The sequence below is a fragment of the Diospyros lotus genome, chromosome 5, assembly GCF_014633365.1.
Source record: "Diospyros lotus cultivar Yz01 chromosome 5, ASM1463336v1, whole genome shotgun sequence".
In the NCBI taxonomy this organism is placed as follows: domain Eukaryota; kingdom Viridiplantae; phylum Streptophyta; class Magnoliopsida; order Ericales; family Ebenaceae; genus Diospyros; species Diospyros lotus.
Window position 1 is genome coordinate 24,337,568 of NC_068342.1, and position 14,006 is coordinate 24,351,573.

Below are 14,006 nucleotides of genomic sequence, written 5' to 3' on the forward strand. Positions count from 1 at the left end.
GCTCTGTCCCAGGAGAAACATGAAAGTCATGTTCGATCATCAGGTATAAGATACATGAATGATTGGCTCTAGTGCAAGTGGGAGATTGTTAGTGTAGGTGCTCTAGACCCAATCAGATTGGGCATGTTGTACACTGACAATTGTAATCATGTTATTATTTGAATAAGGAGTTATTCAAATTCACAAGAAGTCATTCTATTAGTTTCTTGTTATTATTGTAATAACTGAATGAAACTAGATAGAAGTCCATATGATGTATACTGTGAATAATCTATAAAGATGTGAGATGATGCATCACAGTTTATAGACATCATTAAACGTCCAAAGTCGTAGCAATGTCAAGAATGGACATTGACAATTGCGGTAAGACTTGTATGTGCTATGTTTTTGCTATGTGATAGCAATGGGGGTCTCACACCCATAGGCATGGGGATGCCTAGACAAGTACATAGGTGACCAATGTTGGAGAACGTGTCACTGGACATGACTCGCCATGAGAATCCATTTTGGTTAAATGTTGATGGAATTCTCATACGAGATGGGTGTAACTAATCCTTGGACCTGAGGTTGTCACGGTCATCTCATAAGAAGACCGGTATGCTTTGACATCGTTTCGATGGGCCTAGACAAAGGCTGCACGTGGGCGATCGTTGGGTATATCATGAGGCTTATGGAGATGGGTGCATAGCCAAGATGGGACTCGTCTATCCCTTGATAGAGGATGATGTATCTAAGGCGCATTCGGTGGATATTCACTTTAAATCCATGGCCATGGTGAAAGAGATCAATAAGGAGTTATTGATTCACTTTCTATTAAGTGAAGATATTCGAAAGACCGAAAAAAAACTCATGTGATCGTTATCAAGCAACACATCGCCATACTTGAGATCACATAAGATACATTGACAAGAGGATCGTATTACACGGTAACCATGCTCGTGAAAGGTTATTTGCAGATTATGAATCCTTCTGAATAATTGGGTAGGCATGACGCCTTGCTAGAGGCCAATCTTGTCTTATGTGTTCGTACCGACACATTGCCAACATATTCGAAAGCCTAATGAGTCATACGCAATAGGCACGGTCCCTGGCTTAAACCAGGAGAGTGGACGTATGGTTAAGTGGGACACTTCGGCAAGAAGTTGTGCCGTCGTAGGTTCTCACGGAAAAAGAACAGATAGACGTAATGACGTCGATATGACGAGGAGTCGTCGTAATGGAAAGAGTTTCCTAAAAATGGCATTTGATTAAATTAGGAAGGAGTTTCTAATTTAATGATTTTCTATTTGTTGGAGTGGCAAATAGGAAATAAAATATTTTTGGGCTTAAGTTAATATTTGAACTAAATTAGATTTGGGTCAAATATTAAATTAAATATTATATTTGGACTAAATTGGATTTGGGCCAAATATTAAAATAAATATTATATTTGGACTAAATTAGATTTGGGCCAAATATTAAATATTATATTTGGACCAAATTAGATTTGGGCCAAATATTAAATAAAATATATTTGGGCTTGAATTAGATTTGGGCCATAATATTTTATTTAATCTATAAAAGGATTGGGCCATTTAATTATATTTCTAGTTGGACTAGAATAAGCCCACTTATGATTCTAATTAAATTAGAATTAATGGGCTAGCCCAATCCATTAGGGTTTTAGAAACCCTAGGATATTTCATTATAAATATCCTTTTATAGGTTGCCCATTTTAGAGGTGATTTTTGGTGTCGTTTTTCAAGAGTTGAAAAACGCATTGCCGTTCACTCTTCCCCGTTTCTTTTGGCATCGATTTGAAACGTGGGTGTTCTTTTACCGTCCATACACAAGCCGCGCAAAGGAGAAGGAGCTAGCACTCCTATTCCGCTCTCCTTGCCAACGGACGCGTGCCGCGTATCACGAGTTAGAGGCCGGACGCTTGGACGGCTCGAATCCGCGAACGACTCGATAATCTAAAGGTTAGATTTATTTATTTGTTTGTGAATGATTTGATTTCGACGTTGATCCAATCGCCGGGATCGGGGTAAGGTTCAAAATTTTTGAACTACGCTGCTTGCCCCGTAGCGATCTTGCTTTACTTTCATTTGCATGGTTTCATTTTCTGTTAAATGCTTAAGAGAGCAGAATGTTATAGCCGGTTGGTATAACATCTAGGAAATGAATATTATGTGCTTGAACGGTTGTTCTTGCATAGGTCCGGATAGGTTGAATAGAGAGTGAATGGCTGCATTTTGTTTACAAGAGATTTCTGTATTCATTTTGTTGTTCCAATCATTCCAATCCTTGGACGGTTGTTGGGGATGCTTAGAGTTTGTTATCCGGATATTAAAACATCTAGCAAGCCAAGGTATATAGGTTGGACGAGGAAGATTTCACATAGGAGACAAATACACAGCCGGTTGCATATCTTTTACTGATTTTTCATCCATCTTTATCTTTCTGTTTTGTTAATTAGTTTTCTGTCAAAGAAAAACCCCCCAAACGAACTGTTGTTTATATTGGTTCTTCTTGTTATTAGAGGAAAGTGAGGCTCCTTGTGAGAGATGACCTAGGGTGCACTTTGCTGCAAACTAGAGAAGAGATTCGTAGATCTCTAATTCTGGAGTGGTTCGACAATCGCTGGCCAGAATTTTGGCGCCGTTGCCGGGGAGCCAAGTTTTTCTTCTAAAAACATAGAGGACCGACCCTATTTTCTGTTTGTTTTGTTTTCTTGTTTGTGTGTTTTATCTGTTTTGTGTTCTTGGTGAAAAGGTTATCAGTTGTTTATGAGGTTATCAGTTTGGTGTTCTTGGTGAAAAGCTATTCTGTTCTTGAGATAAACTGATAGCAAGCAGCAACAGAGAAGCCTCATTTTCCTTTTCGATCTTCTTTTTGTTTGTGTGTATTTTCCTTTTATGTTTTCTCGTTTCTGGAATCATTTTTGAACCAAGAAGTGGCTGTTGGAGAGGGCTGCACGACCTGATCTTCTGGAAAAGCAACCCTGCAGCCCTGTAGCAACTGAAAAAGCAAAAAACACCTGCAGTCCTTCTCTGATTTTCAGTAGCACACCTTGTGTCCTTCTCTGGTCTTCATGTGCTCTGATAGGCGCTGAAAAGCAAGCTCACACAGCAAGTAGACAAGCCTGCAGCAGATCAGGAGAGCATAACCATTTTTAGAAAGTTGAATCCCACTTTTCTGCCTCTGACAGCAGATCACCTGACCAAGAGGACATTCCTTTTATTTTTCCTTTTAGCATTCCTCTTATTTTCTCTTCTAGCATTCCTTTTAACGTTCCCACTAACCCTCTTTTCGTTTGGCAGATAGATAACCCAGCAGCTGCAACCAAAAGAAAGCAACCCACAGCAGCCTTCCATTCAGCAGCGGTTTTGACCACCTTCATGACAGATAGCATTATTTAAGGATTGAGCTCGAGATACCGGTGCTATCCTCTTCCTTTCTCATCCCTACTTGATATTCTTTCAAGTCCATATGCTTTCCTTGATGTTTTCTTGCATATAGAGTGGTTTCTAAGGCAAAATAGGAGTAGGTTTTGAGGGAAAAAAATCAGTTTCCCGGTTACTGTTCACAGCTTTTCACTTGCTCCGATTGAGCTGATTTTTGGTGTCCAAAGAAATGGGGGTGTGGGGATCAATACTCACTGCTTTGCCATGAAAAGAGCCTTTTTTGGCCAAATTCCAACGTTTAGACCACTTTTTGGGCCATTTTGTGTTTCTTAGTGGCTAATTTGGTGTGGTTTTTAGTGTTTTTAGGTCCCTTAGTGTTTTTGTGTTGAAATTTTGTGAAAAAATTGCATAAAAAAATCATCTAAGGGCTTATTGTTTGACCTATTTTTGTGTTTTTGTTTTTGTTTGTGTGTTTTTGTTTGTGTTTCTGTGTTCTTGGTATGCATAGGCCATTTTGTGTGTTGTTTTTGTGCTGATCTCTAGTGCATGACCAGGTCATCTAAGAAAACATTACTTAACTTGGATCTTGAATTAGAGAACACTCTTAGAAGGCAAGCTAGAGAGCTTAAGTCTCGGGATAGGATTGACCCTAATAGTGTGTCTAACACTTCATCCGAACCTATTCCAGAATTCATCAATATGGCAGATAATGGTAATGGAAATAATGGAAATAATGGAAATAATGGTAATGGAAATAATGCAAATCATGGTCATTTGGATGGTAGAACCATTAGAGAGCTGGCTGCACCTGATGTGCATTATCAGCCCCTATGTATTCAATACCCACAGTTGGATGCTAACTTTGAACTCAAATCTGGACTGATCCATTTGTTGCCCAAGTTTCATGGTCTTGCAGGAGAGGATCCGCACAAGCATCTAAAAGAATTTCATGTTGTTTGCTCAACCATGCGGCTACAAGGAGTAGATGAAGAGCAGATCAAGCTGAGAGCCTTCCCATTCTCACTTGATGGATCAGCCAAAGATTGGCTCTACTACCTACCACCAGCTGCTATTACCAGCTGGGATGGATTGAAAAGGATCTTCCTGGAAAAATTCTTTCCAGCCTCCAGAACAGCATCAATAAGGAAGGAAATTTGTGGTATAAGGCAGATGAGTGGTGAAACTCTACATGAGTATTGGGAGAGGTTCAAGAAGTTGTGTTCCAACTGTCCTCACCATCAGATAAGTGACCAACTCCTAATTCAGTATCTCTATGAAGGTCTAATCCCCATGGACAGGTACTTGGTAGATGCTGCAAGTGGAGGAGCTTTGGCAGAGAAGACCCCAGCAGCTGCACAAGAGCTGATATCAAAGATGGCACAAAATGCTCAGCAGTTTGGCACCAGAATTAACACTCCTACAAAAGCCATCAATGAAGTCAATGTGGCTGCCACTATGGACCAGCAAAGGATGGAAAACAAGCTTGAGGAATTGGCTTCCATGGTCAGGCAGTTGGCATTAGAGAGAAAGCAACCCCAGCAGCAGCTTTGTAGCATTTGCTCCTTGCCATCCCATACAACAGATCAATGCCCACAGTTGCAAGAAAATAATGAATCTGTTGCTGGCATCTTCCCTGGTAGACCTTTCCAGCAGCAGCCACAACACAAGTATGATCCATACTCAGCCACCTACAATCCAGGTTGGAGAGACCATCCAAACCTCAGATATGGCAGCCCTTCCAGTCAACATGTGCACCAGCAGCAGCTATACCACCAGAATTAACCATTTCAGCAGAGGTTCCATCCTTCAATTTCAAGCAACCATGCTCCACCACCAAGGCAGAATCAAGCCATGCAACAAGCACCACCATTACCCAAGTCAGAACCTACCTTAGATGATCTTGTTAAGCAACTAGCAGCCAACACACTCCAATTCCAACAGAAAACAGAAACCACAATTCAAAATTTGGAGACCCAAATAGGCCAGCTAGCCACAAACATCAATGAGTTAAGGAGTCAAGGTTTGGGGCAGCTTCCTTCACAACCAGTTGCCAATCCAAGGGGTAATGTTAGTGCCATCATGCTTCGAAGTGGGAAAGAAGTGATCATCCCAACCCCTCCACCATCATCAAACATGGAGCAACATGTAGAGGAGCAGAATGTAGAGGGTAGCAAAGAGCAGCAACCCTCCTCAGTCCAAGAAGCCAAGCAACCAAACTCCAACTATCAAGAACAAGGAGAGTCTTCCAACATCCAACCCCTACCATTCCCACATCGAGCAACACAAAACAAGAAAAGAGCAGAGGCCGAAGTGGATAAAGAGATTCTGGAAACATTCCAGAAAGTTGAAGTCAACATCCCCCTCCTTGAAGCCATTAGACAGATCCCCAAGTATGCAAAATTTCTCAAGGATTTGTGTACTCACAAGAGGAAGCTTATGGGGAATGAGAAGATCAACCTTGGGAGAAATGTCTCTGCCCTTATCCAACCTGCCATGCCAGCAAAGTGTAAAGATCCAGGGATGTTCTCCATTCCTTGTACTGTAGGAGACATGCAATTTAGCAATGCTTTACTAGATTTAGGTGCATCCATTAATGTCATGCCTAACTCTATTTATGCTTCATTGCAGTGTGGTCCTTTGAAGCCAACAGGAGTGGTTGTCCAACTAGCCAATAGAAGTACTGCACACCCCACTGGAGTCCTAGAAGATGTGCTGGTTAAGGTTAAGGATTTAATCTTTCCAGCAGATTTTTATGTTTTGAATATGGAAGATAACAGCACACTTGAGCATGCACCCTTGATCCTAGGGAGACCATTCTTAAAAACTGCTAGAACTATTATCAATGTGCATGAGGGTACACTTTCCATGGAATTTGCTGGTAACACAATTAACCTCAAGATACTTGATGCCATGAAATTCCCTGCCGAGGATCATTCCACTTTTCAAGTAAATAGAGTTGACCTGTTAGTGAATGAAGCATGTTCTGAGTCTTCTGATTTAATTGATAAATTCCCCACTGTGCATGAGTTCCCAGATACGATTATTTGCACTAATTGTAGTGATGGAGAGAGTCAATGTGCTGCATGCTTAGAGATTGCTGAATTTTTGCATAGACATGAGTTTGATTTTGATGCTAACATTTCCCAAGTGGAAGATAGTGCTGCTAACCTTGTTGAGTAGGTTGATAGTGCCTTGGAGTTAGAGTTCCAGTCAAATAGGTCAGCCCCCTCTTTGCAGCAGCCACCCACCATTCAGTGCAAGCCTTTGCCTCAGCACCTCAAGTATGCATTCTTGGAGAAAGATGAGAAGCTGCCAGTCATCATTGCAAACAACTTGCAGCCTGACCAAGAGAGAAAGTTGCTGGATGTGCTGAAAAATAATAAGAAAGCAATTGGGTGGACTTTAGCGGACATAACTGGAATCAGCCCATCTGTTTGCATGCACCGTATCTTATTGGAGGAAGGAGCAAAACCAGCAAGGCAGCCTCAAAGAAGACTTAACCCAACCATCCTTGATGTGGTAAAACATGAGGTAAGTAAATTACTTGCAGCCGGTATTATTTACCCTATTTCTGACAGCAAGTGGGTGAGTCCCGTGCAGGTTGTTCCAAAAAAGACGGGCATCACGGTGGTCCCAAATGAGCACAATGAGCTCATCCCCATGAGAGTGCAGAACAGTTGGAGAGTCTGCATTGATTATAGAAAGCTGAACCAAGCAACCAGAAAAGATCATTTCCCCCTCCCATTCATTGATCAGATGTTGGAGAGGTTGGCTGGTAAGTCACACTATTGTTTCCTTGACGGTTTTTCTGGATACTTTTAGATTTGCATAGCCCCAGAGGATCAAGAGAAGACCACCTTCACCTGCCCCTTTGGCACATTCGCTTATAGAAGAATGCCTTTAGGTCTATGTAATGCTCCAGGTACCTTTCAGCGATGCATGGTAAGTATATTTTCAGATTTTCTAGAGCATTGCATGGAAGTATTCATGGATGATTTTTCAGTTTATGGTACTTCTTTTGATGATTGCTTGGTTAGCTTGGGTAGAGTCTTAGAGAGATGCATTGAAAAGAACCTTGTTTTAAATTTCGAAAAATGTCATTTCATGGTAGAACAAGGAATTGTTTTAGGGCATGTTCTATCTAAGAAGGGTATAGAAGTGGATCGGTCTAAGGTTGATGTTATTGCTTCATTGCCTTACCCTACCTCTGTGAAGGAGGTGCGTTCTTTCCTTGGCCATGCAGGATTTTACAGGAGGTTCATCAAGGATTTCAGCAAGATTGCACTTCCACTTTCCCACCTTCTCCAGAAACAAGTGACCTTCCACTTTGATGAGCAGTGCAAGCGAGCATTCGAGGAACTGAAGAGTCGATTGATTTCTCCACCCATCATATAGCCACCCGACTAGGAGTTGCCCTTCGAGCTGATGTGCGACGCCTCCAACTTTGCAGTGGGTGCCGTCCTTTCACAGCGTGTGGAGAAGAAGTCACATGTCATTGCCTATGCCTCGCGCACCTTGGATGCTGCTCAAGCAAACTACACCATGACTGAGAAGGAGCTTTTAGCTATTGTGTTTGCTTTAGATAAATTTCGCTCCTATCTTCTGGGTTCTAATGTTGTCGTGTTTTCTGACCATGCAGCCCTAAAATACCTATTGAAGAAGCCCGATGCTAAGCCCAGGTTGATACGGTGGATGCTCCTACTTCAGGAGTTCAATGTGGAGATAAAAGATAAGAGTGGGGCCGAGAACCTAGTAGCTGATCATTTGAGCAGGGTCCCTCCTTCTTCAGATTCCACAGTCATGGACTCCCAGCCTATCAGGGATGATTTCCCAAATGAGTTATTATACCACATTCATGGTGTTGAGCCCTGGTATGCTGATTTAGTAAATTATTTAGTTGCTTCTGAATTACCTGCATATTTTAAGAAGGAACAGCTAAATAAATTTAAGAGTCAGGCTCGGTATTATGTGTGGGATGATCCCTATCTGTGGCGCATGTGTAGTGACCAGGTCATTAGGAGATGTGTGCCTAACCATGAGTTTGCATCTGTCTTAAATTTTTGTCACACACTTGCATGTGGTGGTCACTTTGGTCCCCAACGTACAGCTAGGAAAGTCCTAGATTCTGGATTATATTGGCCTTCACTCTTTAAGGATTCATATGAGTTCTGTAAGAATTGCACACGTTGCCAACACACAGGCACTATATCACGTAGGAATGAAATGCCTCAACAACCCTTATTATTTTGTGAAATCTTTGATGTTTGGGGCATTGACTTCATGGGTCCATTTCCTGTGTCATTTGGTTATTTGTACATTCTGTTAGCTGTGGATTATGTTTCTAAGTGGGTGGAAGCTAAAGCCACCAGGACTGATGATGCTTCTGTGGTTGCAGATTTTGTTCGTTCTCACATCTTTTGCAGGTTTGGCATGCCCAGGGCCATCATCAGCGACCAAGGATCCCACTTTTGCAATAGAAAGATGGACACCCTACTTCGTAAGTATGGGGTATTACACAAAGTGGCGACTGCTTATCATCCACAGACTAATGGGCAAGCTGAAGTCTCAAATAGGGAAATCAAGCAGATTTTGGAGAAGACTGTCCAGCCCAATAGGAAAGACTGGAGCACGAGATTAGAAGATGCACTTTGGGCCTACCGCACGGCCTACAAAACCCCCATCGGCATGTCCCCCTATAGGTTGGTTTTTGGAAAAGCGTGTCACTTGCCGGTGGAGGTGGAGCATAAGGCATATTGGGCGGTGAAGCAATGCAATATGGACATAAGTCAATCGGGGTCCCAAAGAAAGCTCCAACTTCAAGAGCTTGAGGAGATTAGGATGGACGCATATGAGAACTCACGCATCTACAAGGAGAAGACCAAGGCTGTGCATGACAAGCTTATTGTGAAGAAGACATTCGAAGTTGGCCAGAAAGTTCTGCTATACAATTCCCGTCTCAAGTTGATGCCCGGTAAGTTACGTTCTCGTTGGACTGGTCCTTTCATAGTTATTCATGTTTTTCCCTTTGGTGCAGTTGCAATCAAGGACGAGTCCAATGCAAAGCAATTCACAGTGAACGGGCAGCGACTTAAGCCATTCTACGAGAGCTTTCAGGAGCATATTGTGGAGGAGCTGCATCTCCTCAACGCCACCTACATTTGATACATCCGGCTGTTTCTCTCTCCCTAGTATTTTACATTTACTTGTCTTATTCTTGATTGGAATTGCATGTTTACATTGAGGGCAATGTAAAGTCTAAGTGTGGGGGGAGGCAGCATTCTTATTTTAGCAACATTTTCTTTATCTTTTCATATTTCTTTTTCCTTGGGTTTAGTTGAGTTTGTTTTGCGTGGAAATGCAAGTTAAGCAATTAAGTCTAAAAGAACCCATCATGATTAGAACTTCGAACCCATCATGATTAGAACTTCGATCTTATCTTCCTTAATTTCGAGTGACTTGGCAATGAGTTTGATTTGATAGATTGATTGGGTAGTCTACAGCTGTGAGGATTTTGAGCCTATTGTCTTTCTTGTGTGTGCATTCACCTATCATGATCTCCACTCTAGAACTTGTTTTGATTCTTGGTTGAGGCTATATTTGTTCATGCATGACTCAAACATGATTAAGGCATTCTTTCTTGTCCCCATTTAGCCATTTTGTTATACGAAAAAAAAAAAAATTCAATCAATCCCTTTCGCTTGCCACTTAGAGCCATCAGTTTTACCCTTCATTCTCATACACCCTTTTTGGACCTTCCAACCTTAGGAAGAGGAATAGTAAGTGCATTCTAGTGAGAGAGATTGAATTCATTGAGCAAGTCATAAGGCCAAAGGCCATTTGCATCCATGAAAAAGAAAAAGAAAAGCAAGAAAAGGATAGAAGGGTGAGAAGGAGCGTAAAACGCACTCACCTCTTTCGAAAAAAAAAATGAAAAAAATTGAAAATTGATGAGAAAAAGAAGAAAGCAAAGTTGAGACAGAGCGTAAAACGCACTCAACCGAATAAAGATGCAATGTTCTTCATAACGCTTGGAAATTCTATCTCTTGATCTTAGAGTTGCATGAAATGTTTTCTCGACCTAAGGCATGTTTTCCTTCATTGTTGTCTTTCCATTTCTTTCTTCCCCACATTACAACCCTGAATAAGTCCTTTTGATTTGTGGCATGCATTTGACATGGATAGTGGAGATTGAGAAGATAAACAAGCTTATGGTAGTGGAATTGTGATTGGGTGAATTTGAGCGAAACAGTCACCACCACCTCTTGAGAGATTTTTGAGCATACACTTGTCCTATGAGAGGCTTCTACTTTTGATTTGTCTTATTGGATGAATTGCCATGTCACTTGTTTTCTTGGAAGTAGAGGAAAGATGATCTTTGAATGATGAATTCTTGAAGACTTACCTACCTTGCATCTAATTTGTGTTTTTCCACATTTCTATTCTTGAGTCATAGAGTCATAGAGTCTAGTGTTTTGCCCAGGAGTGCAAAAGTCTAAGTATGGGGGAATTGATAGCATGCATATTTATACCATATTTTGGCATTTCACCTCATTCTTATTAGGCCATTTGAAGCAATTTTTGCTGATATTTCATTGTTTCTATTTTATTATGTTTCAAATTGTCCTTACACTATTTTCTATCTTACCTCTACTCTATGGATCCAGGCTTTAGGGAATATTTGGATGGGCTAGAGAAGTGGCTCAACTAAAGGAGCTTGGGCCTACTTTCAAGGAGCAGACTTGGGCTACTCATTGTGCTATTTTTGGGCTCACTTGTTCTCTATTGGGCTAGGCCCAACCCTAGCCTCCCTAGCCTTTCCTTTCTTAGCCATGTATTTAAGGCCTCTTAACATTAATTTCCAGAATATCATGAGATAGAAAGAGAGGAGAAAATAGAGAGGATTCTGCCCGTTTTTGTTGTTGTAGCATTTTTCTGTTTTCTACATCTTTTGTTCCATTTTGTTTTCCTTGCTGTAATGATAGGCTAGAGCATTTGTAACCGGTTGTGTGTCTTGAATCCATGTGGAATTTGAGTCCCGGATGAGCTACAAGAATCTGGTTTGTTGTTTGTTTCTTATTCATTTCTATTTGGTTTAGTTTGGGCAGATTTGTGAATGCATGGAGTTCATGGCAGGTTTGTGTGAATTTGCATGGTTTCATTTTCTGTTAAATGCTTAAGAGAGCAGAATGTTATAGCCGGTTGGTATAACATCTAGGAAATGAATATTATGTGCTTGAACGGTTGTTCTTGCATAGGTCCGGATAGGTTGAATAGAGAGTGAATGGCTGCATTTTGTTTACAAGAGATTTCTGTATTCATTTTGTTGTTCCAATCATTCCAATCCTTGGACGGTTGTTGGGGATGCTTAGAGTTTGTTATCCGGATATCAAAACATCTAGCAAGCCAAGGTATATAGGTTGGACGAGGAAGATTTCACATAGGAGACAAATACACAGCCGGTTGCATATCTTTTACTGATTTTTCATCCATCTTTATCTTTCTATTTTGTTAATTAGTTTTCTGTCAAAGAAAAACCCCCCAAACGAACTGTTGTTTATATTGGTTCTTCTTGTTATTAGAGGAAAGTGAGGCTCCTTGTGAGAGATGACCTAGGGTGCACTTTGCTGCAAACTAGAGAAGAGATTCGTAGATCTCTAATTCTGGAGTGGTTCGACAATCGCTGGCCAGTGATCGTTATCAAGCAACACATCGCCATACTTGAGATCACATAAGATACATTGACGAGAGGATCATATTACACGGTAACCATACTCGTGAAAGGTTATTTGCAGATTATGAATCCTTATGAATAATTGGGTAGGCATGATGCCTTACTAGAGGCCAATCTTATCTTATGTGTTTGTACCGACACATTGCCAACATATTTGGAAGCCTAATGAGTCATACGCAATAGGCATGGTCTCTGGTTTAAACCAAGAGAGTGAACGTATGGTTAAGTGGGACACTTCGGCAAGAAGTTTTGCCGTCGTAGGTTCTCACGGAAAAAGAACAAATAGACGTAATGATGTCGATATGACGAGAAGTCGTCATAATGGAAAAAGTTTCCTAAAATGGCAATTGATTAAATTAGGGAGTTTCTAATTTAATAATTTTCTATTTGTTGGAGTGGCAAATAGGAAATAAAATATATTTGGCCTTAAGTTAATATTTGGACTAAATTGGATTTGGGCTAAATATTAAAATAAATATTATATTTAGACTAAATTAGATTTGGGCCAAATATTAAATATTAAATTTTATATTTGGACCAAATTACATTTGGACCAAATATTAAATATTATGTTTGGGCTTAAATTAAATTTGGACCAAAATATTTTATTTAAACATATAAAAGGATTGGGTCATTTAATTATATTCCTAGTTGGACTAGAATAAACCCATTTAATTAAGTTCCTAATTGGACTAAATTAAATGGGCCGGCCTATGTCCATTAGGGTTTAAGAAACCCTAGAGCTCCTTATATTATTATTATTATTATTATTATTATTATTATTATTATTATTATTATTATTATTATTATTTATTTTTTCCAGATCTTTACACTGTCATGTCTAGCGTTCCCTACCTTGCGCCTTCCCTCTGAGGAGGAGGGAGATAAAGAGCCCTGGAATGGGTGTTCTCTGCTGTTTCTTCATACATCAAGGCTTTTCCCTCTCATCTACCACTTCTTTCGGGTGGGTCTACTGGTCTTGAGGCACGATCGTCTTACCTTCGCATCCCAATTCTTATCTGCTTGTGCTACTCTTGGGGACTAACCTCCCCCTTCAAGTCTATTTTGTTTAACATCTGGATATCTCTTATAGGGGATGTATATGTCAGGCATCAACTCTTGCAGGAGGGTTGTCATCCTTTGCATTCTCCTCTTTATTCTTCTAAAGCTCTTTATTCTGATGTCTCAGCCTCTCATAGTTCCTTTGGAGTCTTTCGTAGTTGACGAGCGGCACTACAGGAGGTGCCACTCCAGACGATCCCGAGATTCCTCTTGCGGTTGTGGTTGGATTATCCTGAGGAATCGATGATTGTCCCAAAGAGTTTGGCTCTGGAAACGTGTGGGCTGGGGGTGGAGCCCTTCTCCCCTGCCTTGTCACTCTTACCCCAAGATTAGCGACATGTATTTCTCCCTACTTCGATCATCCTCGGGCTTCGATCTCAGCTATAGGATCTTCTTCTAAACCAACAATATGATTAGCCCCCTCCAACCTGGCTACCTGGTTGTCCTCTAGTTGGGGCATATGTCCTAAGTGAACTTCTTGCTCCTGATGGTGCTTGATAGCATGCATATTTATGCTATATTTTGGCATTTCACCTCAGTCTTATTACGCTATTTGAAGTAATTTTTGCTAATCTTTCATTGTTTCTATTTTATTATACTTCAAATCGTCCTTACACTATTTTCTATCTTACTTCTATGGATCCAAGCTTGCTTAGCTTTAGGGAATATTGGATGGGCTAGAGAAGCAGCTGGAAAAGACTTGAAGTGGCTCATTTCGAACTTCATGAGGGTAGGCCGGCCTTGGGCAATTGTGGGACTCATCTAAAGGAGCTTTGGCTCACTTTCAAGGAGCAGATTTGGGCTGCTCGATTTTGCTGTTTTGGGCT

The 14,006-nt window shown here is 40.8% G+C and overlaps 1 non-coding gene across 1 annotated transcript; it reads right to left on the reverse strand.

The window, feature by feature from the left end:
- Window positions 1–4,525: 4,525 nt before the first annotated feature.
- Window positions 4,526–4,630, reverse strand: LOC127802973 (small nucleolar RNA R71). The gene has a single exon (XR_008023418.1). It is a non-coding gene; the product is annotated as a small nucleolar RNA R71 (small nucleolar RNA).
- Window positions 4,631–14,006: the final 9,376 nt, after the last annotated feature.